General features: G+C 41.5%; 1 protein-coding gene across 5 annotated transcripts in view; it reads left to right on the plus strand.

Moving 5' to 3' along the window:
• The window catches only part of LOC129724022 (cAMP-specific 3',5'-cyclic phosphodiesterase 4A-like), a 477,938-nt gene that overhangs the window by 48,961 nt on the left and 402,928 nt on the right, over positions 1-26,049 (plus strand). For 2 of the 5 annotated variants that reach the window (XM_055678605.1, XM_055678607.1), the window contains exon 1: positions 5,876-7,089. The exons of 1 other annotated variant lie outside the window; for it this stretch is intronic. The gene's annotated coding sequence lies outside the window, so the exon portion shown is untranslated. Of the gene's footprint in view, positions 1-5,875; positions 7,109-26,049 lie in introns of those variants that run through there. 2 more of the 5 variants (XM_055678606.1, XM_055678609.1) reach the window with 2 other exon arrangements.

Raw genomic sequence — 26,049 nt, forward strand, 5'->3', positions numbered from 1 at the left:
AAGGTCTTCACTCTGTTTTCACGTCTGCCCCAGGACTAGGAGGGCCCCTCGAATTGGGAGGCTCAGGGCATTTACCCTTTCTGCCCACCCCCCTTGAACGAGGGCCTTCTGACAACCAATTATTTCATCATTATTTTATCCACACATACGAGAGCATATGAATTACAAGTCTCTGGCAAAGGCCTTGAAGATAAACATAGTCTTTGTAATCGGACTCAAAACCGCCAACACTTTTTGACTGATGAAAAAAAAGCATGAATTTTTCACGAGCATTATTTTTATGCCACATGTTTTAGGAATGCATGAATCATTAAGATCTGGCGTTGTCTATTTTATTACAAGAATCGATTTTTCAGAAGTCAGAAAGTTTTCAAAATGGAAATCTTTCCCAGAAAGTTTTTTTTTGAGACAGCCCAGATCTCGTAGTTTTAGGGATCTCGAAAACACTCGGTTTCGAAAAAAAATTTATTTCGACAAATTCATATCGACAATTCATGTACTTTTTTTCATAAACCAAACTAATGAAACCCCAAAGCCTGAAGTCTGGTTGGGCTGAAGTTTTACATGAAGAATTTTTTCGAGACGAATTATATTTAAATACGGTTTTCCAACGGTTTTAATCGATTATTAAGCTGATTCGTGCCACTCTCCACGGTTTCACATCATCCATCAGAGTAGTGGGCACAATTTTAGACCCGTTCGTAACGTTGAACGGATTGATGCAAGTTAATGGAATCTCGTACCTGCAATTCAGCATTGCCTTAAAAGATATAGTGCCATAAGTTAAGGGTGTTACGGTCTAAAAATATGTCAACTTCAATTTGCCGTATTATTTTTGTCGCGTATTAGTCAACTAAATCAGCTCGATCCCGCTCATTTTGTATCACGTCTGGCGTGCCCCAAGGTAGTGTTCTTGGACCGCTGTCATTCAACATCTATGTGAATGATCTGTACCTACTCATATTCTCTTTCAAACTCTCTCTCGCCGATGACCTGAAAGTATTTCGTGTAGTTGCGTCTACGGATGACCACACTGCCCTTCAGGAAGACATCAACATTTTGCTGATTTGGTGCGATGAAAATGCAAAATTTTATCATTTACACGCTCTACCAATCCAGTTCATCACCGGTACAGTATAGGAGCTGAAGCGCTCCAACGTGTCTCGTCTATCGATCTCGGTGTGACGATTGACAAAGAGCTCAACTTCAATGACCATATCGGGATTATGACTGCCAAAGCTTTTTCTGTTCTGGGATTTATTCGTCGTCACGCTTCTGAATTCACGGACATTTTTGCTATTAAGTCACTCTATTGCACGTTGGTTCGCAGCATTTTAGAGTATGCTTCACCTGTTTGGTCCCTGCACTACCTAGGACAAAACCTCGCAGTTGAACGCGTGCCGAAGAAATTTGTACGGTTTGCTTTACGGTCACTCCCTTGGAGCGACCCAGTGGAGCTCCCCTTTACCCTGATAGATGTCAGCTTATATGTTTAGAATCGCTGTCAGTCAGACGTGATAAAGCGCAGCGTCTCTTCGTTTTTGATGTGCTTCAAGGAATAATTGATTGCCCTGCGTTACTCGAGCTAATGCCGATAAATGTCCCTCCTCGTCGTTTCCGGAACTATACTCTTCTGGCTACCCGCTACCACAGAACCAACTATGGATACAACAATCCCTTGGAGAAATGTATTCGCTTGTTCAACGTGTTGACGCTTGTTCAATGTGTATGACAAATTCGATTTCTACATGTCTAGAAATGTTTTTGTAGACATGTTTAGTTTAGTTTTTAGAATAATATAGAATAAGTTTACAGTCTGTGCGATATTTTGTCGAAGATGGTGATGTGGAATAAATATTAAAAAATTTAAACACCCCTTCTTTAAAACATGTGTGTATAACGGGTGACAACTAAAAATTTGAAATTTTTCTATACTGCTGTCAAAAAAGGTGGATGAACTTAAAGAAAAATTGATTAATTTTTCATGAAGATAGACTCGTTATGAAGGACAAAAAAATGAACTTTTGAGAATGGCCCGTCATCGATCTTCCAACGAAGCTTTCTTATGATGCCAGAGCAAGAGCGTTGTACGGCCTTCACATCGTTTTTTTAATGCATCTTTTGATTCTACCAACCAATAGTTTGCAGTTCGTTAGTCTCCAGTTATTTTTGCACCGCAAAAGCTTGAAATTTTAAAAAAATTTTTGATTGGATGACAGTAAGATGGATTAGTTGGGTTGCGTATTTGGGGTACAAATGGGTTCGAGGGGTTGTTCAATTTAGAGATGTTTGTGTTATTTAACGTATTATGTAGATATTTTATCTAGCCTCAACACACACCTTTCATCGGTATGGTGTTATGGAAGAAATGGAATTAAAATTTAGTTTAAACATTCGTTTTGGTATACATCTTGATTGATAGCCAAACCACTAGGCTTGATCCATGATTAAGACAAGGTGTCGAAGCAAGAGAAGCGACGCATCGAAATTTTGCCCACGTATCGCGAAAATCCAAACTTCTCGCACGCCAAGTTAGCAAAATTGTTGAATGTGGTCAAATCAACCGTCACCAACGCGTTTAAAGTGACATTGATGCCTTTCTCTTGATAAAATATGTTACTCTTATTGTACAAGCTCTTCAAAACTTTATTCGATCAAAAATTATGGAAAAATGGGAAAACAATTCGTTGTCTGAAATGCCAGACCTTTTGGTTATCAAAGGATGACATAGTTTGTGTTTATTTGACACAGACTTTGAAGCCAACTTTTAGTATACAGGAACCACCAGTCTCGCTCCCAGGCAGTTGTCGTAGGATCTGTAGAGACTGGATCGTAACGCTAACCTCGCAATTGTTCTATTTTGTATATGAATGTAAGGACTTATACGTTATTCGTGCGTATTTTGTTGTGTTTCTCGATGATTTCTTATTCAATCGGTTTTGGTATTCAATCAGGATATTCAGTAAACTCACGAACATTCAAAGATTTTTCCTGACTCAATTTTTTCTGATTTTTATCGTAATTCGTAGGTGGAATTAAGTCTGCTCTTTACTGTTTTTCGAAGGTACATCATAAAGACTTTTCACAAGCGAAATTTTTATACGCAAATTTAAGAATTTACGTATTTTCGAAATTTACGCTATTTTTTCAGTGGTGGGCACCGCTAACTGTAAATTTAGCGACGCTAATCGCTAATCCGCTAACTGGAAAATTTAGCTCGATAATCGCTAAACGCTAAACGCTAAACCCATATTAGCAGAACTTTCGCTAATCGCTAACTTTTAGTACGTAGATTGTCATATGGTTATGTTTAATACTCATAAAAACAAACGAAAATAATTACTTTTGAGTGCTATTTATAATGAGAGATGCAAAATTCGCAAATAAGGAGCAACAGAAGTGATTCTGCTTGTATATAAAATGAATACTTTCAGAAATGTTCCTAAAAACTCAAATATTATCTGAATCGAAAAAGTAGAACCAAAGTTGCTGTAATTTATAACGCATATGCAGAAAGTTTTGGCATTCCAAAAATTTAATCTAGATAACCTTGAGCTTGTTCTCCTGTGGCTTATACGATGACTGGAATCACATTCTACAGTAAAAAGACTGACTTGCACTTGTGTCGAAAAGAGGGATTCTAGACAATTAAGACAATTGATCGTTGTTTGAATGAAACATATGTTCCCAAAGTAACTTTCGCAGTAAGGTTGGTTCGTAGCCGCAAGGTTACAGAGTCCGTTTTGACAAGCGAATGATAGGTTCGAATCTTAGTAGAACCAAGCCATTTGTTGGCAAAAGGACTTTTAAGCATGGGTTTATTCTCAGGCTCTTCCACACAAATCTTCCCTCCAAAAGATCAAAAAAACTACTGGTCGCAGTGGGGCCCATACAGAACAAGGTAGGCTCATCATTCGATGCAATGTACGAGAGGAGTAACATTTGGACTTTATGCACGCCATCAGCGATTCACAGTTTTTGAGAATAGTTTTTTTGTCGCTTCTCTACAAAATTAGCGAATTAGCGATTAGCGTTTCGAAGGCCAAAACTTTAGTGACGCTAATAGTCCGCTAACCAGCCAAAAATTAGTGAAATCGCTAAACCGCTAACTGAATATTAGCTTCGCTAAGAACCCTAATAACTTAAAAGTAACACTGTTACACATTACAGTGTAACAGTGTTATTTTTAAGTTACAGTACACACATGAAAATTCACTAAGATGCTTGCAGTCAGAAACCAAACAGAATTGTTTGCGCAAATTCCATGTTTGTTTGTTTGTTTTTTTTTTTTTTTTTTAGAAAAATTAACAATAAAAGTGTTACACACAAAATTTTAAAGGCCACTAATTATTCTTTTAACAGAATTTCGTAAAATCGATCAGTACATTTAGGTTTTTAATTTTTGTTAGCAGTTTGCAGTGCACTGATAGTAAAACCACAAAAATAACTCCGGTGCATAGACTTCGAAAAAAAAAAACTATAATAATTTAGTTCAGCTTAGCGCTATGTCCGTGTTATAATTTATATCTAGAATTTATGGCACTCTGAATGAAAATAAAAAAAATTAAATCAGAATCCCCTATTTTATCAGGAAAGCCTGAATAGTAATAACTGGAGGCTTACTGTTAACCTAATGTAGTAACTATGTTTATAACTTAATATAAAATATAATAACAGTTACTTTAATGCAGCAAAAGGTTTTTGTTCCTTACGTTCCTGCAAGTCCAACTGTTACAGCTACAGTGATAACACGAGGGACGGCGCTCTTCAGTTTTCATTCGCGGTCTTTGCGCAGGAAAAATGCACAGAAGGAAATACTTATCACATGTGTTGATAATTTATAAGTGAACACGACTACCTCGTCGACGAAATGAAGTGAATGCAGAAAAAATAGGTACGTCCTTCTCGTATGCCAGTGCGAGTTTCGCGTAGTGCGTTCTTCCATCACTACACGCCATCGGTTGCATAATTCTACCTCAATCCTGTCAGGGAGCCTCTTTATTATTATTACATACCGCCCCTTTGCTGCCAGCGTCGATTCCACCGGGTGAGCACCGAACACACTTCCGCCATGATTTCATTTTCTCTCACTTTGGAGGCGACGTGCGGCCTACCCTGTTTAGCAACGAGTCGGCAAAAAGTTTTTTTAGGTCACATCCACTTGATGCAACTGTGTTGTGTTGTGTAGGTACGCAAGAGAAGGCGGGGAGGGTGTGATCGTCCGAGGCCGAACAACCTTCGTCGTTCTGCTTTTGCTTCAGCTGCAAGCCCATAAGAACGAAAATCCTTGAAAGAACAAAGCATAAAAAGTGCGCTCCGTTTCGTTCGCTGAGTTCCGTTTTGTGCTCATGTTTGAGCTTTTTCTCGGTGCAAATCCCGTTGCCTATGCTGACACTGCACCGGCTGGTGGGTGGGGAATTTTATGCTGGGTGGTCGGTGCTGCCCCAATGTTTTGATTACCGGAGCTTCAGGGAGAAGATAGAATTGGTGAGAGGTAAAGAGAGTAATGCTTCGAGCAGAGAGCGGAGTGCATATTGTACTGATATAGAAAATGCATCGAGAGCGATGGGAGAGACAGGTGAGTTTCGAAGCTCTCAGCTGGTAGTGCATATAACAGTAAAGCAGCACATGTTTTTCTCGCTCAGCGGAGATTACGGGACCGACTAGGGTGAGCATAGAATTTTGTTGTCATTGCCGCAGCTCCGACTATACGGTTCGGTGACAGACGGGAGAGCGATCAACATTTTTCATAATTTATTATCGATCGGCGTGCTGTCTGCGGTGTTCAGTGTTGGTGTCATCGGAGCGGAGCAACTGTATTGTGGGGATACCAACACTTGCTTCTTGACAGTGGGTCCCCATCAAAACAGGACACACCTGGGCGGGTGTTGGTGTTGTCATGGCTGAGCTCGCGCACGGTGTGGGTGTATTGGTTTTGCGAGCCAGTTAGCAAACGATGTTCCAAAAGATTTGCTCGCTCGGTGCCCGTTCGGTGTTCAGTATTAGCTCGGCCAAGCTAACTGTCGGATGGAGATTTTTAGTGCGTGTTTCGTGGTTTCCCATCACGGTTTTAATTTTGATATACACCACTGGTAGCGGATGAGAAGTTGTAAGGTAGCGCCAGTGGAAGAAAAAAGTGTTTTCAAGCTGTAGTTTTATTGAGTGTTACATTCTTCGGGAGTTCCGAGTGCAAATTTCATACTGCTCGCGAATCGTGCAGAATCAAGACATGTAACCAGGGTCGGCTATGGGCTGCTCCCAGGATTAGTCAGTGTGGCTCGCCTAGGCATTCATTTGTTTGATTAAATGCCAGTAAAATTTAAGGCGGTCGTTCCTATCCGTGGTGCTTACGATCAGATCCACAGAAGGAAATAAATTGAATGCCCTGCACCTGGAAACCCATACAAGGTGTCTTTAAGTGCCATCGATGCTCTTGGAATGTTTATTCGGTACGTGTGTGCAACCAAGGTGCTCCTCTTGGAAAGTTGCGATCCATAGGCACATGAAGGTTAACAGAAAACAAGACACCGGATTGGCGTTGTGATAAAGAGTTGCTTGTGTTAAAATACTAGGGTCCAGATGATCTGCGGGCCAAGTGACTTCCCCAGGTTGTGTTCCCAGTTTCATTAATCGTCAACCAGTTTTTGACATCTCGCAGACCGAGCTATGTGTATACAAATATTTAGACATAAAATAAGCACAAATATGCAAAAGTGAAGTTTTTTCTCTTTGATACCACATACACACACAGGTCTCCAACTACTGACTGATATATGCGTCACACATAGCGAATGTAGCGGGCAGAAAAGAGCTGAAGAAGACGATTGATGCGAGAGATTGAGAGAAAGATTACCACTCGCTCTCACCGAGTGCATGTTGTGACTATGTAATAATCGCACGCGGAGTGTTGTTCGTTCGGTGTGTTGGATGCTTGTGCGTGCGGGATTTAAAATTCCGGTGTATGCTCCCTGAAGGTCTGCAGGTTGTCACGGTCAACACTGGGCCCCCAGACCTGCAAGGTGAATCACGGTGCATCGGTTGATAGTCCTGACGGTGTAAAAACGAGTGCGAAGTGCTTACTGTTTCGAGGTAAATTGCAAATATTCAGGTGAATTGGTACAAAGTTTGCACCATCATAGCCGGGGGTGAAGCTTCCAGTCGAATAACTAGCGAAGAAAGCACTACCGAAAACGAAAAGAAGAAAAAGTAAAGATAAAATGCTAATCAACCCTGATTGTCGATCCGTGGATATAAGCTGTCAGCGAACAAAACGTGTTAAAAAAATTAAAAAAATGTCGAACATCTGGATTAACGTGTTTTCTATTCATGACTTCACAAGGCAAAGCGCAGACTGTAATCAGTTTGCGGATAAAAGTGAAACCACTGGCGCTAGTAACGGGGATAGCAGCCATAAAAACGGCACCAGGAGAGATGTAATCTGCGATCAGGGTCTCATGCTTCTTTTGGAACGGTTTGCCTTGAAGTACAGCACCCAGCAAGGAATTCTGCAGTAATTTCGCTGTCATTGCGATCGTTTTTCTCTCCTGCTGGGTCTTCCATCAGCGTCAATTATGATTGAGAAAGTTGATTTCGTGTAAGCAAGAGCAAACCTTTCAGCATCGTCCCTACGCTGTGGGTGGTTGGGTGGTATTTGCCTGGCTAGGGTTGTTACCATGGTTGCTGTGATGTTCCCCAGCAGTGGTCCTCGCGTGATCCGCTGTCGACATATTGCGGCCACATCATATTTACACTGTTACCTAGTCGAGTGGAAATTTGTGTGGTCCACCCTCCGCACTCTGATCTTAACAGCACGCTTGAATGGAGTGCTAGAAATGCTATGTTTAGTCGGAGTGAATTTTTCTCGCATCATCCTTTCATTTCAAGATGAAACACTCGAGCTAGAAAGGCGATAAAAGGATGGGATCGGCATTCATGGATCTTGACATTGGAATTGGCCAGTATGTGTGCTGTGTCTGTCCCGTCCTCTGCACGCCTGCGGCTCACAGAACTACGCTGTGATGAATGAGTAGTATTTTTCTGGAAGCGCTGTGAAGTAATGCGATGGTTGTGTATAGAGTCTGCATGTGGGTGCCCATGGATGGGGAGGTAGAAACACCAAAATGTGGCACAATTTTCATAAGTTTTGACACGTCGGGGAGATAAAATAGCGATTTGGGCGGAAGCAAATTTATTGATTTCTTTATAGACTGCACAGATACTTCGAGCGAAACAATTAGTGTTGGAGCAGCTGATTTATGGCGCTGGTGATTCATTCATCGTGAAGCAGAATGGTTGGATAAGCGGTGAAAATTTGATGCTTATGCTGATCGTGCGTTATAAACTGGTGAAGTGAAAATAATTTTCGATTGAATCTTTGGTTTATTGCTGTTTAATGTGAATATGTGATGGAGTTTGTTTCTTCGCGGATCGTAATCGAATTCTTTTGAATCTACTTAGGAAACGATTTTTAGTGTCGGTAAATTTTTGCAGTTTTGCAATCTTTTTAGAAATTTCAAAATATGCTTCGGAATTTTAAGTTGAAACCTTTTGAAATGGTCGAAGAACTTTAAGTTTCTATCCTCCAAATCGAGATCGAGATTTTATGGAGGTACATATGAGTAAATATACTTCAACCCTGATAATAAGTAAAAAACTCAAAGTAAGTTAACTTTGTTTCGCAGTGTTTCGTTTTGAAGTGTGATGTTGATCATTTGATAGCTTGTCAGCATCCAAAAGTTGTGTCTACGATCGTGACTAGAGGTTCAAACAGAGCGTAATTCAATATCTTCTGGTGGATGATAGCAGCACTTCGATACCCGGAGCTAAAATATAACGTTATGAATATAATAAGTGATTTTTAACTAAAACAACGATGGAGATTGTTAAAGAAAGTTATTGAACAGAATTGTCTTCTTAGCATGTGAGGGAGATCACTCCCCAAATCCTCAGGTGTTTGTCGAAATTAATATCACTAAATCAAAAATATATGTTTTCATAACTTAACTTAAAATAAATTTAGTTATGTTTCCGGCCACATTCGGTTTTGGTTGTAGTTGTGAAAAAAACATTCCGGATGCTTCCGGTTTCGTGCTTTATTGCACTGTGAAAAGATTCAAAAATTCATTGTTTTCTAGCTTTTAGCAGAGTTGTAGGAAGAAGAGTGTACTGAAAAGTCATTTCATGATGAGTGTACTTAAAAGTCATTTGATGTTAAATTCCAGTTTAAATTTTATTATAAGATATGAGATATGATACTTTTGGTGGGTTATTCTAACCAAAAAATACACAAAGCGATTGAAAGTTTTTATAATCAATACATGATACATTTTCTATGCGAAAAAAGCCTTGCAATGATTATGATCAGGTTTGATGTTCTAAGTGTTCCATGTGTGCGTAGGTAATTCAGTATTGAGGTTCAAAACATGTGTTGGGACAATTACGTGACGTACCAGACCGAATCATGATTGACAACACCAGATTTTGATGATTTTTCTGTTTGATGAACTACTAACAGTTTAACTGATAACAACCATACTGAGAAGCGGTGTTTATTCTCTGGATTTGCGTATTAGCGATTTGCGGTGCTAAATTATGCTAAGTAAGACTTCCTTTGGTTAAAAGTTTTGAAAATCTTTGGCGATAAAATCTTCAAGTAGATTTCGATTCTCAATCGAGGGAATTATTCAACGAAAAGTTAAAGCATGTTCATGCTAAGAAAAAAAACACCGATGATTAGAAATTAAAGCCAATGTGCTAAGTTCCACTATCGAAACAAGACTTTTCGTTTGATTGAACATACACTATGTTGCCAACTGTTAGTGTACAAGACTCTAATGGTCTCTCCTAGCCTGGATTCGAGCATACAACCTACACGCTTGCTGGGCATCGTCGTAACTCAAGACCCGGAGGCAGAATCCAATTTTCAAAACTGAAACTAGTTTATGAAATGAATTGAACCTACATATACCTAATTTTGCTTCGGTAAATTTCATTCCGACTATTTCTATCAACTGAAACGAAAAATAAAAATGAATCCACAACCGCACAACGATGCTGCTGTGCTACGCACATTTCGGCATTCAATAAAATCCAAGGTAATTTTGTGAGCATAACCGCGTCATATTTTTCCACACGCCGAAATACTTTATAACCCCCCGCCACGGAAAATGAGCATAGTGAAAATTCCAAGCTACGAAATTTGAATTCTGGCTGTATACCTCACCCCGGCTCCGAACCTACTGCTCCTCCAAAATGTAAAAAAAAATCTCGATTATATCCCGGCCTGGGTATCACAATAACAATTCGGTCACATGGACGCAAGTACATGTTGAGCAGCGTCGGCGCGTCGTTGTCGTGCGACGTTCCAACGATCAAGATGTTCGTTGCGTGCCGGCCAATTTCGATGGAATTCTACATCCTTCCCACACGCGTCGTGTGCCGTTCCGCGGGCTATGTCTCTTTATCCGCCAGTTGCTCTCATACTAGTACACTGTACCGGCGCTAGGAAAAATAGGAGTATGCGGTAAATCGCATGTTATTCGGGTTACACTTTCGGTTTTCTTTTTTTTCTCGCGTTTTTATCATCACATGGCTGGCAGATCGCGGCGATTAAGTTTCCTTTGTGGTTCATTGTCGATGCGCCAGTTCACCACCATCGCGTCGCGCCAGCGTTAACTCGATGAACAGATGTTTTTGGCGCTTTTGAGCTATTTGATATGCCAGCCGGAGGAATAATAAACAGGCACTAGGTCGGACACACGTAGCCGGGAGTGAACTGTGCCAGTCCGCAGTATTCATGTACATATGTTGCAACAAATCTCGCCGAAACGGTGTTTTTAAATAAGGGTATTTTTTTTTTTGTAATGATTTATTTATGTACTAATATCTATTCAGAATTAATATTGTGTGTTCTGCCACAAATGGTGACATTTCAACACTATTATATATTTGTACGCTTTTTTATATTATTGAATGTTATTAGCTTTCGTAGTTAAGTTAATGTAATTGTAGGAAAAATTATTAAACCTACTTGTCAAGGAAAAAAAAGGAATAAAACAAAACTTAAAATGAACTTAAAACTATCTTACTGACTATAAAGTGAGCTAATCGTTGCAATTGAGGATTGCAACGATTTTTGTCGGAATTTGCAGATAATTTGGCTTCTAATGTTTCTACATTAGTGAGCCTATGTAGCTCGTTCGTGCTAAACCAGGGAGGACGCTTCAAAATCATTTTCAAAAGTTTATTCTGAATCCTTTGAAGTGTCTTCTTCCTGGTTGTACAACAACTTGTCCAGATGGGAACTAAATATAACATTGCTGGCCTAAAAATTTGTTTGTAAATTAACAGTTTATTCTTGAGACAAAGTAAAACAAGGGTATGATAATACATTTTACATTGCAGCTCGCTTCATGTTTTGCTATGTTTTTATGTTCCGATCTGAGGTTGTTAAATGTTTTTTGTTTTGAATATAATCTAAAACGACAAGGCTTATGATTTCTTCGAAGTTTTGAAATTTGTTAGTTCATTTTTCGGAGCGAAATATATATAGTCCTTCCTTTGTCTCATGTTTATCATGTTTCGGGTGTCGTATATTGGTCATATATTTTGAAGTAAGAAATCCATTTTCACACCCATGTACACGTTTTTTTATGGGCACGAACCAGCACTCGCGATGTGAGGTTATTTATAAACTGACATTTGATTTAAGTTCATCGAACTGACAGTGTAAAATGTGGTGCCAATTATCTACTCTGTCTACGCTGTCATGTTAATAATTTAACGTAGTCGCAACGAAGCTGTTAGTATTGTTTTAATTTATGCTAAAATGTTGAGTAGATACTATTAGTGGATAAGCAGCATCGCTAAGCAAAAAAGCAAACTATCGGCATAAACTTGTCGTTCAAAGTTTTGCCAATATCTGCAAGACTCCATGGCACTGCTAATTACCGGTTTAGTCACGCGGGGTGCACAGACCGCCTGAATCGCATCGCTTTTTTCCGTGAATCCCGGTTCAGTTTGGTTACAGGGCAGAAAAAGCGTCAGGCAAACACGGTAAAATGAAATCGATAATTAATCGCTGTTTTAGTCGAGCTCCTCTCGCGGCAAATTAGCGTAGATATTTACGGAGGCGCGCGCGATTCATTGGAACGGATTTTTCCGGACCCATTATTGGCTGTTTTGAATTTACTGCATCACCGATTGGGATGGAGATTCGCACGAGTTGTTACATGATTACCTTCGAGTTAGTGCTGGACAAATTATAGCAGAGATTTTCGCCTGCGGATGGAGGGTGTTTATAAGCGAATCATCGCACAGGAAGCCCGAGCGTCGCATAAGGCCAAATTAAATGTAAATATGTAGTTGTGTGGATCACAAGTTTCCTTATTGATACCTGATTTGGGTTCATGCTAATTAAATTTCTGTTTACCTAATTTCGTTTATTAGAATCATTGCAATTTATAAAGGCAATGTCGATGAAAAATAGATATTATAATGAGAACACACATTCCCACGCATTCACATCGTTATCGGTTCGGGGAAACAAACACTTCTTCCTCTCTAGAGTAAGGTAGTAAACTCCTGGTTCACCGATAATTATGCATCGATGCGTAAACTCGCTAAAGAACAATCTATGGAACGGTGTATGTGTCCTTCAGCATCTATACTGATTCTTTTCGAGAGGACATCGGTTATCTACTGATTCCAATCTCTCGTATATTCTAGGTATTGTTTCTACCCTCCAGTATTCGCGAAAAATCTTTACGTCTGTCGTTATATACCGCGTCCATATATGCTAGGGTAGTTGTCTATTGATATGTGGCGGTTCATCCTTAATCGTTCATCGCTGCGGAAACTCATCAGGATAACGACTAGAAACCAAATCGGTGTTATGTGTGAGTTTTTCTACCTTGACCGAGATTTTTCCGCACTCTCTTTGCTGAGACATTTCCAAACAGCTCTTGAACAGACTTCGCACCTTACGAATTCACGGTGAATTAGTTATTTATGCTTTATGGAGTTCAGACAAATCATAAGTTATTAGTTATGAAATCGAGAAAACTCTGTAAAACTAGCGGTATTTAAATTTTTGTGCAAAAACAGCTGTTGTTAGGTTTGTACTGTGTTTGCAAAATATTTTGTGTTTGGAGAGGCGCTTCTTTTTAGTAAATAAAAATTAGGGTGGCTCCATTTTTAGCAAAAATAGCAAAACTATTTTTTTTTTGCTTATAAAGATACGGTTCTTTTTAGTTCAGAGGAGTTGTAGATCCATTTATTATTAACAACTTTGCCAAAGAAAGCTAGTCTCTATCTTGCATTCTTTTTGCGGTATGATGAATTTTAGATAGCAAGTTAAGGTGTTATATATACTATTAACCTAACAACAGCTGTTTTCGCACAAAAAATTAAATACCGCTAAATCGACGATCTGGACCACTGTGCATTGTGGTAAGTGACGGATCATTTTATACTGTTACCCTTTCTTATATGCTTAATTCTACTGCTCTCCTCTACCGAACCTCGTTAGTTACTCCTGCCAATTGTAGTTATCTGTAGGTATATTTTTATTCAACTGTGTGTGACCTTTTTTGCAATTTAGCGTGAGGAAATGGTCAAAATGAGGGAATGGGGTTTTTCTGAGAATGAACCCGTGCGTAAAAGACTCTCGGACACCAAACCGTCGAATTCTTCTAAAATTCCAACGCATGTTTAATCGCGTTTCAAAGCGAACTCTGTAACCTTGAGGCTACGAACTCTCCTTATTTGGTGGGTTGTCGTCTTTCGGTACAAAAAAAAAAACATTGTTATCCTTGTACCATTCTTACACCGGCCTTGCGTAGTGACCGGATGCAAAAACCTGCCAAAACAGTGTCTCGCCTCCGTGACACCGTGGGAAGGGCAGCTGGCGTTTCTGGAAGCACTAGTATCGGTAGATTTGCCCGTTGATGGTTCAGCGGTGATGTACGGTTGACTCATCTTGCAACACCCATAGACGACCTGCCAAACCCAGAACATTTTTTTGTGAGTTTATCCACCTTCTTCTTCTTACCTCCTCAGTAACGACCAACCGTGAAACTGTTTAGTGTCCGCCTTGATGTAAGCTAGGTTTTTTGGCGCCTGTTTTGGCCACAGTGTTTTGTTTACTGTTCCGTTTCGGTACCTTCTGGAGTTTGAACAAAACAGAGGGAAACATCCGCCTTCTTCGCCACATCGCGGATCAAAAAATTTGGTCTACGCTTTAACATACTTATCATGTTCCTGGCATTCATTAGGTCAGTTGTCTTCGTTTTGACGTAGGACTACGTCTTACCGCACTATATCGAGACACATTCTGCGGAAACTAAACCAAGGTGTGACGTCGGAATGAAAGATTTCAAACGGTAATACCCATGTAACCACAAGATTGACTACAACAAGCAATATGTCGTTGGATTGATAAAATGATGGACAATTTTGTGATTCTTCATTTATCATTATCATTTCATTATTGAACAGTGAAAATTGACGAAAAGTGTCAAAGTCGAATTTCCACGAACAATGTAGGTACCAATCTCATGCGAGCACGACTGATGTGTAGACAACTGCCTGCTATGACAACCTCTATATTAGTTGCAAACAAAAAATTTGACAGAATCTCCCCGTCCCAATAGGTCAACTGACTTTTGCTTCCCTGAGCCTAGATTATTCTGATGTCTTGAAGGTAAAGCTTTTTCGGAAAGTTCGTAACCATTTCCTTTATCAGACAGTTTAACGATCTACAGATAGCAGAATATATAAATAAGGTGCATTGTACAGATTTTTTTTCCGTGTTGGGTATTTTCGTCACTGCGACCAATTTTTTGATATTTTGTGACATAAAATTGTACAGATAAAATTCGTTGTTTATTTTTGAACTCTACACTCTGTTTTTTATCAGATTTGAGATCAGATTGAACAAAACTATGCAAACAATAATTGCTGAGGCTAATGTTGTTTACACTCTAGCCCGGTTAATTTTTGAAGATAACAGAGAATTTAAATATGGTATCTTTGTTGGTTTTTGGTATCTTGAAATTAATTAATTTTTTTCTGATTCCGCTTACTGATAAAATGTTTGGATTGATCTGAATTGAATGTTAAAAAGCTCATAAAGTTCAATGTAAATTTTAGAATTTCTGTATATATACTTTTTCGTTTAAAAAATGTGAGGATTTTGCATTATCCCCCCCCCCCTCACAAATCTTAGGGGAACTGCTCCATTATTCATCTCAGCCCATATATTCATCTCATGCAACATGAAAACACAACTGAAAACAGAAAAAAATGCATATTTTATAACTAAATCGATCTGCTAATCCATGGAATGGATTCTTCCTAGTTCACTTTACATTTCTCATTAAGTAGAATCCTCAAAAACTCACTTAAAAGCTCTAAATTTTATATAATAGTCAGACATCTGCACTCTAAAACTCATTCATTTCAATCACCTACCTCAGAAAACAAAATCCGCGCATTGCTCTATACGGCTACAACGGGACTCGTTCAGCTGCCAACCAAAGTTTCTTTCATCACTAGCGGATCATATTAATCACTAAACAAAATCACTCACTACACTAAGAATACTTTAATCTTTGAAATGTTCACCTCGAATTTCTAAAAACAAGCTTAAATTAGCAGAAATATATGAGACGAATTACTGCAATTCCTAAATTTCAACTGTATGTATTCTCATCTGTTTTCACTGCGTTGAAAAAAGTCAAAAATTGCCAAATCGGTTTATGTTAATACGAACAAATCATACTGAAAATGTTGAATTATTCCGACATAACTGACATAAATGGACAGCACTGCCGTGGATACCTAGGTTACCATATTTGTACGTAAACAACTACAGCGGATATCTAGGTAACCTACTACGACGGGCTGCGGCTACGTTCATTCATGATGTTGTGATTCATTCATGATTAACAGTGCACTGCAGTGTGATGAATATGGGGGCATCGTGAGATGAATAATTGAGCAGTGATTTAAGTTTAGAGATGTATATGGAATCGTTGTACAAAATGGTTTGTTTTACAAAATTCAGGGTAAATCTAGCTAAGTTTACTAAATATACAATACTGAACGATTCCATAAGAGCACGTAAGCATATTTTGTTTATTTGTTCAATGATTTCATGAAAATTTGTTGTTTAATCCGTGCATTCTTCGTGAATATCGGCTTAAAGAGATGAATAATGGAGCAGTTTCCCCTATATAAGGTTTTTTTTCAGGGAAAAAATCGTTTTGAAGAAGAATTTTTTTTAACATATGGCGTATTCTTAAAGAATTAAAACAAAACAAGTTAACCAATTAGACATACGAAGTAAAGTACATAAAAATTCAGCTAAGGTGAATTCACGCTTTCCTAAGGTTCAATTGTTAAGATCTTAGCGAGAAATAATTCCACCAATTTTAATTGTTTCTAGTTTTGTAAGTTTTTGTTTGTAGTTTAAATTTTTCAATCTCACGTAAGGTTTTCTCGAATCCCCCTCTCCTCTAAACCCTTATATAATTTGTGGATGACCCTAAATTCTTCATCGTTACTTTTCCCACAAACTTGTAAACGCAGAAAAAAGTTTTTATGTGACATCTTTGCTTGGTAGTTGTGAGATACAGACAATTAAGGCCAACAATGACGCTGCTTTGGTATCTGTGAGTAAGCAATGTGAGCAAAGCAATTTAATATAGAAAGAAGTTTACTTTCTACTAAATCGTACTCAATTAAGATCTGTATAAAAGGTTGCCTTTTCGCGTATTGAAGATTATTGACTGTATTAGGATGAAAGGTATTCATCAAAGTTAGGTAGAATATTTTTTCTTCTTACTTACTTACTTACTTTTAGGGCGACAGACCGATTATCGATCCAGTGCCGAATCCAGATTATGTCGCCATGTCCCTCGGTCTTGGGCTGCTACCCTCCAATCGCCCCTCACACCTATTTCGCGTGCATTCTCGTCGACAGCACACATCCAACGAGTGCGGGGTCTACCCCGAAGTCGACCACCTCTATCGGGATTCCTGCTAAATATAGCCTTCGCTTGACGCTCATCCGGCATTCTCGCTACATGCCTATAAGGCCTGCCGTGTTTTATCCGCTTGACTATATCCGCCGATTTGTATGCCTGGTACACTTCATGGTTCATGCGTCTGCGCCAAACACCATTTTCTAGTTTGCCGCCAAGGATTAAACGCAAAATCCTACGCTCAAAAACACCAAGAGCTCGCCGATCAGCCTCTTTTAGCGTCCATGATTCATGGCCGTAGAGAGCCACCGAAAGAATCAGTGTTTTACAGAGTGCAAGTTTAGTACGGATTTGCAGACTGCGGGACCTTAGCTGGTTACGTAATCCGTAAAAAGCTCTGTTTGCGGCTGCTATCCGCCTCTTTATCTCAGAGCTAACCTCGTTGTCACATGTCACTAATGTTCCCAGGTAAATAAATTCGTCGACTACTTCAAATGTTTCCCCATCTAGCACCATCGCAGCACCAACCTACGGACTACCACGAACTCTGCCAGCCACCATGTATTTCATTTTGGCAGAGTTTATGACAAGCTCTAATCTCGCAGTTTCCCTCCTGAGAGGTCCGAAGGCCTCTTCCACTGCTCTACGATTAATACCAATAATGTCGATATCATCCGCAAAACCTAGAAGCATGTGCGACTTCGTAATGATGGTGCCGCTTCTCTGCACACCAGCCCTCCGTATAGCAACTTCCAATGCGATGTTGAACAATAAGTTCGACAGCCCGTCACCCTGCTTCAAACCATCTAACATCACGAAAGAGTCCGATATCTCACCGGCCATCCTGACGCTTGAAGGCAATTCTTCATCAGACCACACGCTCAGCATGATTCGATGGATGGCACGATACATCTGTTGCTCCCGACTTTGAAGAGTTCGGCGGGAATGCCGTCCTTCCCGGCTGCCTTGCATTTTCTCAGCTCTTTCGCTGCTTTCTTCACCTCGTCCATGGATGGTGGATCCACAGCTTGACCATCATTCTCAATAGTCATCCTGCTCTTTTCGACTCCACTATTTCCCTCACCGTTCAACAGCACACTGAAGTGTTCCTTCCAACGCCTGGCCACCTTTGTCTGTTTTATCGGTTATCAGGTTCCCCTCCCTATCGTTGCACATGACAGGGGCTGACACGTTTCGATTCCTGATTCCGTTGACCTTCTTGTAGAATCTCCTCGCATCGTGCCTAGAGAAGCAGTCTTCCGCCTCCGCAAGAATACGCTCCCAATGCTGTCGTTTCTTCCGGCGATGGAGTCTCTTTTCAGCGGCTCTAGCATCTCGATAGCTACCCGCGCTCTGACGAGTCACAGCCGTGGCCAACATGTGACCCCTGGCGCGGTTTTTCTCCTCTGTCACTCGCTGGCACTCAGCGTCAAACCACTCATTGGACGCAGTTGCCGCAGTTGTACCCAACACTTCACGCGCTGTAGTGCTGATCAAACTGTGGATGTGTCTCCACTGTTCATTCAGGTTCCCTTCAACTCTTTCCTCAATCCGTTCATTAACCTTCTGCGAGTACTCTGCAGACACTCCTCCAGTTGATAGCCGCTGGATGTTCAACTGCATCCTCTTCGTTGCCTTCGATTTCAACACGTTGGACAGCCAGGCGCGGATTTTGGCTACTACGAGATAGTGATCCGAGTCAACGTTCGGTGCTCTGAACGACCTCACATCTCTATCGTATGAAAAGTGCCGTCCATCAATCAGAACGTGGTCAATTTGAGAGCAAAGCTCTCCGTTCGGGTGCATCCAGGTGTGCTTACGTATGTTCCGGCGTGCAAAATAAGTGCTACAGATAGCCATCCCCCTAGCTGCAGTGAAATTAACAAGCCTCAGGCCATTGTCGTTCGTAGTAGAGTGGAAGCTTTCCCTACCATTTACGGGGCGGAAGAAGTCTTCCTGCCCGACCTGTGCATTTGCATCTCCGAATATAATCTTTATATCGTGTCCTGGGCACTCATTGTATGTCTTTTCCAGGAGCTCATAGAAATCCTCCTTTTCGTCATCGGGTTTCTCGTTGGTCGGTGCGTACACATTTATTAGGCTGTAGTTGAAGAATTTTCCCTTAATTCTCAACACGCATATAAGGTCACTGATCGGCCTCCATCTAATGATACGCTTCATCTGTTTTCCAATTAACACGAAACCGACTCCTCTTTCTGCTTTCACGCCACCGCTATAGTAGATGTGGTACATAAATGAAGTGTCCGCAATAAGATCCACTGCCCGGAATTCGCGTTCTCCCGATTTCGGCCACCGCACCTCTTGGATAGCTGCAACCTCCACATTCACCTTACGCAGCTCTCTAGCCAGGATACTTGCGCGTGCCGGTTCGAGTAGGGTCCTTACATTCCAAGTACCGAGTTTCCATTAATCGTTGTCCTTTTTCGTTCGCCTAGGTCCATGCCGATTATTCCGTCCCGTATTTATATCTGGATTGTTCGTAGTATTTAATATTCGGTATGCTGCCTTACTAGGGCTGCGATACCTAGTCTTCTAGTACCTAGTCTCGCGGGCTGCCGTCTTTGATATAGCTGGCGAGGCACCGCGTTTCATGATTCAGCCGCCCGCTCCGGATCAGACGTTGTTGTACGCCGCCCCTAACATGGGGAAACAGCCGCGTACGTTCCCCCTTCCCAGTCAGCATACGACCAAAGTTTCCACCGGGGGTTGGTTACCCGATCTACGCTAAGGTTACTCGTATCCCGGTCGGCACCACGTGGAGGTTGGGATAGGAGTTGCTGGACAGAGGTGAATGACCACAATAGGATCTCTAGTGACACGTGTCCAACCATTCGCCAACCTTTTTTTCTTCTTAAATAATCAAAATATTAGTTCGATTTTGGCAACACACCAGAAATTTTTCTGTTGCAAAAATAGATCCATGTCAAAAAAGAACGGTTATATTTTCATGACTTTCTTTACTTAAGTGGCCTATAACGACCTTAACAGATGATATGGCCACCAATGAACTAGTTTTAGTTCCAAGTCGTTAGAGGTGTCGCTCGAATTTAGGCTCAATAATCTGGAACTTAACATTGACAGGTTCGCACGAGGTTTATGACGACCTAGATACTAGAAAAAATGAAACATGAAACTATCTTAGTGCTACGTCAACTATGCGGTAGTGTCTAGGATACCACCCTCCTACTTTTTTTCTGAATGACTTCACCACTCGGGACACCGTCGATGTTTTACGATCCATCTGTGGGATGCAGTCGAATTTTTCATGACAGTGCACATGATTTTTTGGTGGTTCTCGATAACCACTTACCAGATTGCATTGAAACTATATAAGCGTAAACATTATACAACCTAGTTTGCAGTTTCCGCATTAACACTTTGTTCTAAATCCTAAAAACACTTGATGTAGAAAATTGAACTCGAAATCTATGTATGAGCACCAAAGTTTGAAGCGGAACCTTTTCATTACGAATCAGCTCCAAGCCTTGTCTAAGTCGAGTCTTTATCGAGGACTATTTTCACCGGGCTGTCGTCCGACATACTTACGACATATCCAGCCCTCCGTAGCCTCCCGACTTTCGCTGGTTGGGTGATGAATGCGACCAGAACGATTCACTGCACCGGCCGCTGTCAAAAAATGAACACCAAGGAAAATATGCTTATTTGCAAGGCGTTCCCCGCTATCAGCAAACTAGCCACTTCAATCACAGCACTTTGAAGCACTAAAAGGTGCCAGTTGCCGATGATTCTTGTTCTCTGGTTATTCCGGCCAGAATTCCAGCCATTTTAATACTTTTGCAGTTGCCATGTACTACTAACAGCCGCCAGCATTACGGGTGAAGCCGGCACGAGATGACCGGTACTATTTTGTCTTTCCTCCTTTCAACGGCCGTACGTCACTAGTACGGTTTTAGAATGAAAATGATGGGGTGAAATGTTCGAATGTATCTTTTATATCGAGGTTTCGTCAGTTAGTTGGAAAGAGGAAGGAGTTAAGAAGAGAAGAGAATGGCAAGGGAAGTAAAAAAGCATCGGAAACAGAAAGTGACAACAACAACAATAACAAATCGTTTACGAAGTCAGATCGGTTGTATCCGTTATTGTCGGCTGTGCTTGGGAAGAGAAGTAGTGATTGGCTGCTCGGTATGATTTAGACAATCGATGTCATTTACCAATTTTACAATAGTGTATCCTAAACAATAGGTTGTTTTTGTTACATGAATTTAACCGTAAAAAATTTCTGATCGATTGATGCCAGAACCTCGATAACCTGATTATAAATGACTGAAATAAAAGCTTAAAGTCTGACCACTTTCCCTGGTTTTCCCTAGTTGAATTACTAAATTTTCAAATTCAGGTACCTAACTTCCAGATAGACGTAGTCCTACGTCAAAGAATTAAAGTTTATATTATTACCATCGGTCTTACCTCTGTCCGAAGTAATTCCAGCTCTGTGGTGAAAATCTACCCGAAACATTGGAGTTTCGGTATTCCATGCACATCGAGTTCGAGTACAGCACTGCACTCGAACCACGTTCGGCCTAAATTGCACTGGTGCGGTAGCGTAGCACGACAGCGAGAAATTAGAACAATCACTGAAGGCGGCAAAAAAAAACTCTGCGAAGAAAAAATGGTAAACGAAACGAAAATATGCTAATGATGCGGCCAGCCAATTGCGGCAAACGGATTTTCTCCGGTAATTTTAGAATTCATCCAACTACGAAAGGATGTAATTCGTCCCGTGGATGAGTGTGTGTGTTTAAGGCATTTATTACGTTTTGATGGTGGCTGGAAGAAGCCCAGAGAGGGAAAACCGTGTCACGAGGTTATAGGGAGTGAATGAAAGCACAGTAAAAATTAGAATTCGGTCACGTTGATTATTGCTTTAGGTCAGGATAGCTATTCTGTAGGACCAGCGCCACGTAGTGTGGAACATTTGCATATTTTTGGGGTAAAACTTTTGCGTCTTATTCGACGTATTTTGAAGCGCCCAACGCTGTGGGTTTCGAAGGCTGGCGCTAGTTATCGGCGGCTTTGGGCGAAGGGTCTATTGCGGTTTTAATCAAGGCAGTTTCGACAGCCAACAGGGTAGAATTCATTCGGTGTTAATCCATCGTGTTTCCGTGAACAATTGTAATTATTTTAGGGAATAACTATTAATCGACATATTATTTTTGCAAAGTACGCTTTGATTTTTTTTTTTTAAATTTTGTTGTACATAGACACCCATTCATTCTGTGCCGAACACGCATCAGTATAGGTCGTGTTTGGTGATCGCTCCGATAGAATATAAAACAAAAGACGCGCGAGCAAGTGTTGGCATTGTTTGCCTGGTCGAGTGAAGGTTCAAGGTCGCCCGCCTTTGTGCAACTGTTTCGCATCGTGGCTGTTTGCTGGTGCGTAAGCCGATTTGGCTGCAAAGTGATTTGTGCTACAGCAGTGGACGAGAATCTCAACACAAAGGAGGAAAAAGAAGAAGCCAACAGTTGACAGCGAGTTGTGTCGCTGTGCTGAGTGATCACACACCCGGCTCGCTGCTGGTGGCTGTTTGGAGCTGCTGTATTGGTGCTGCTGGCTGTAATGGCTGCAGCTTCGACCGTTCGGACAACCAACCCTGCTGAAAGGAGAAGTAAAGAGGTACGTGTTCTGTCGGCGCTAGTGCGCTAGATTTAGCGCGATGGATGTAGATCCCTCGCCTCCCGTGCCACCATCCCCGAACCCCTCCGACCCTGTCCCTCCTGCCAACCCTTCCTCTGTTAATTCTCCAGTCCCCCCTTGCCCCAGGCTTTACCCGGACGGATCTCAGGGCAGCTTTACTGTTTTCTTTCGGCCAAAAGCAGGACCGAAATCGAAACCGTTAAACATACTGCAGATTCCGAAAGACCTGACGGAGGGGTACAAGGCCGTGACCGAAATCTCCAAGGTCAGACCCAACAAGCTCCGTGTCGTGGTCAGCGACCTGGAACAGGCCAACGCTCCGAGCTTTTCACACGCGAGTATCGCGTTTACATACCCGCACGAGACGTGGAGATCGACGGTGTCATAACCGATTCGAGTATGTCGGTCGAGTGTATCTTGGCAAGCGGTTTTGGCTGCTTCAAAAATGCTTTGTGTCACGACGTAAAAGTAAAGATCATAGATTGCAAGCAATTGCGGTCTGTGTCTCTTGTCAACGGCACAAAAGTGTACACTCCGTCAGACTCGTTTCGTGTTACGTTTGCCGGATCTGCTCTCCCTAGCCACGTCTCGATCGATCGGGTTCGTCTGCCTGTGCGATTGTATGTACCCCGTGTTATGAATTGCACCAATTGCAAGCAGCTAGGCCACACAGCCGCCTACTGCTGCAATAAGGCACGATGTAGCAAGTGTGGAGAAACTCATGCGGACGATTCTTGCAGTGTAAATGCTGAAAAATGTATTCACTGTGGGGAAAATCAGCATGAGCTCTCCACATGCCCGGTGTACATGCAGCGCAGAGATTAAATCAAGCGGTCACTTAAGGAGCGTTCAAGGCGATCTTACGCTGAGATGCTGAAGAAGACCGTGACCACTTCTACCATAACATCGAACCCCTTTGATCTGTTGTCCTCTGATGAAACCGATTCTGACGATTCACCAGCGGGAACAACTTATGCCAATCCTGGGGCGTCTAGAAAGAGGAAAAATATTTCCTCTCCTAAACTTCCCCGAAAAGGTCCTTAGATTTCCCAAAGTGAAATGAAAGTTACAAACAAACCAAACAGTGCTGCGGAAAAACCGAAGCAAACTCCTCCTGGGCTTGCAAATTTAAAGTCCCAGAAGGAGTTCCCAGCACTGCCAGGAACATCTAAAACCCCAGTTGTTCCTTTTGCACATCCAGTTGATGAAACAAACTCTGGATTAGTGAAATTTTCTGACATTGTGGACTGGATTTTTGAAACTTTCAATGTACCCGATCCAATTAAAATTTTTCTTACAGCATTCCTCCCAACAGTTAGATCATTTTTAAAGCAGTTGACTGCCCAATGGCCCCTCCTTGCAGCGATTGTATCCTTCGATGCCTAATTCATCTGCGTATACGAAGGATTCTATCCCTGTCTTACAGTGGAATTGTAGAAGTATTTTACCAAAAATGGATTCATTTAAAGTTTCAATAAATAGAAACAAATGCGATGCATTTTCCCTTTGTGAAACTTGGCTTACTTCAAATATTGATCTCAACTTCCATGATTTTAATATTATTCGCCTTGATCGAGACACCCCATATGGAGGAGTACTTTAAGGGATTAAAAAGTGCTATTTATTTCTATCGTATTAACCTCCCCTCGATTCCAGGCATCGAAGTTGTCGCATGTCAAATGACAATACAAGGTAAAGAGCTTTGTATTGCCTCAATATATATTCCTCCCAGAGCACAGGTTGGGCAACGGTTGCTCTTTGATTTAATAGAACTTCTTCCCTCGCCACGTTTGATTTTGGGAGACTTCAACTCTCATGGTGTGGCTTGGGGTTCCCCCTACAATGATAACCGCTCCTCTTTAATCTATAACCTTTGCGATGTCGACATGACTATTTTGAACAACGGTGAAATGACACGTATCCCGAAACCTCCAGCGCACCCGAGCGCTTTGGATCTATCCTTATGTTCGACGTCGCTACGGTTGGATTGCACATGGAAGGTAATCCTCGATCCTCACGGTAGCGACCATCTGCCTATTCCTAATTCAATTACTAACGGTTCAACTCGCATGCGACCAATTGACATTCCGTATGACCTCACACGGAATGTCGATTGGAAGTTATACGAGGAAATGATTTCAAAAGCGGTCGAGTCGATTCAACATCACCCATCACTTGAAGAATACAACCTCCTCGCGGGCTTAATCCTCGACGCCGCGTTGCAAGCCCAAACGAAGAAATATCCCGGCGTAACGATCAAAGAGCGGCCTCCAACTCCGTGGTGGGACAAAGAGTGCTCCGATGTCTACACGCAAAGATCCGACGGGTTTTTGGCCTTCCAGAAGGGAGGTATACCCGACGACTATATACGGTATTCGGAGCTTAATACCAAGCTTAAAAGCCTGGCTAAAGCAAAGAAACGCGGATATTGGCGTCGGTTCGTGAACGAGACGTCGAGGGAGACATCGATGAGCACTCTTTGGAACACAGCCCGAAGAATGCGGAATCGCGTAACGGTCAACGAAAGCGAGGAGTCTTCAAGTCGGTGGATATTTGATTTTGCCAGGAAAGTATGTCCGGACTCTGTTCCTGAGCAAAACATTGTTCGCGATGCGTCTCCGGGCCACGACGCGGTAGTCACCTTTTACGATGGCAGAATTTTCAGTTGCCCTCCTGTCCTGTAACGATAACGCGCCTGGGTTAGATAGAATCAAATTCAACTTGTTGAAGAATCTACCCGGCAATGCCAAGAGGTGCTTGTTGAACTTGTTCAATAAGTTCCTGGAGCAAAACATTGTACCGCAGGATTGGAGGCAAGTGAAGGTGATCGCCATCCAAAAACCGCGAAAACCAGCTTCTGATCACAACTCTTATAGGCCGATTGCAATGCTATCCTGTATCCGGAAAATGATGGAAAAAATGATACACCGTCGCTTAGACCATTGGGTCGAATCAAATGGTCTACTATCAGATACTTAATTTGGCTTCCGCCGTGCCAAAGGGACGAATGATTGTCTTGCGTTGCTTTCAACAGATATTCAGCTGGCTTATGCTCGCAAAGAACAAATGGCGTCTGCGTTCTTGGACATTAAGGGGGCTTTTGATTCCGTTTCTATTGACATTCTTTCGGGTAAACTTCACCGACAAGGATTTTCTCCAATTTTGAACAATTTTTTGCACAATTTGCTGTCCGAAAAGCACATGCATTTTACGCACGGCGATTTGGCAACTTTTCGCATTAGCTACATGGGTCTTCCCCAGGGCTCATGTTTAAGCCCCCTTCTTTACAACTTTTATGTAAATGACATCGACGAATGTCTGGCAAATTCATGCACGATAAGACAACTTGCAGACGACAGTGTAATCTCTGTTACAGGAGCCAAAG

Source organism: Wyeomyia smithii, chromosome 2, assembly GCF_029784165.1.
Source record: "Wyeomyia smithii strain HCP4-BCI-WySm-NY-G18 chromosome 2, ASM2978416v1, whole genome shotgun sequence".
Taxonomy (NCBI): domain Eukaryota; kingdom Metazoa; phylum Arthropoda; class Insecta; order Diptera; family Culicidae; genus Wyeomyia; species Wyeomyia smithii.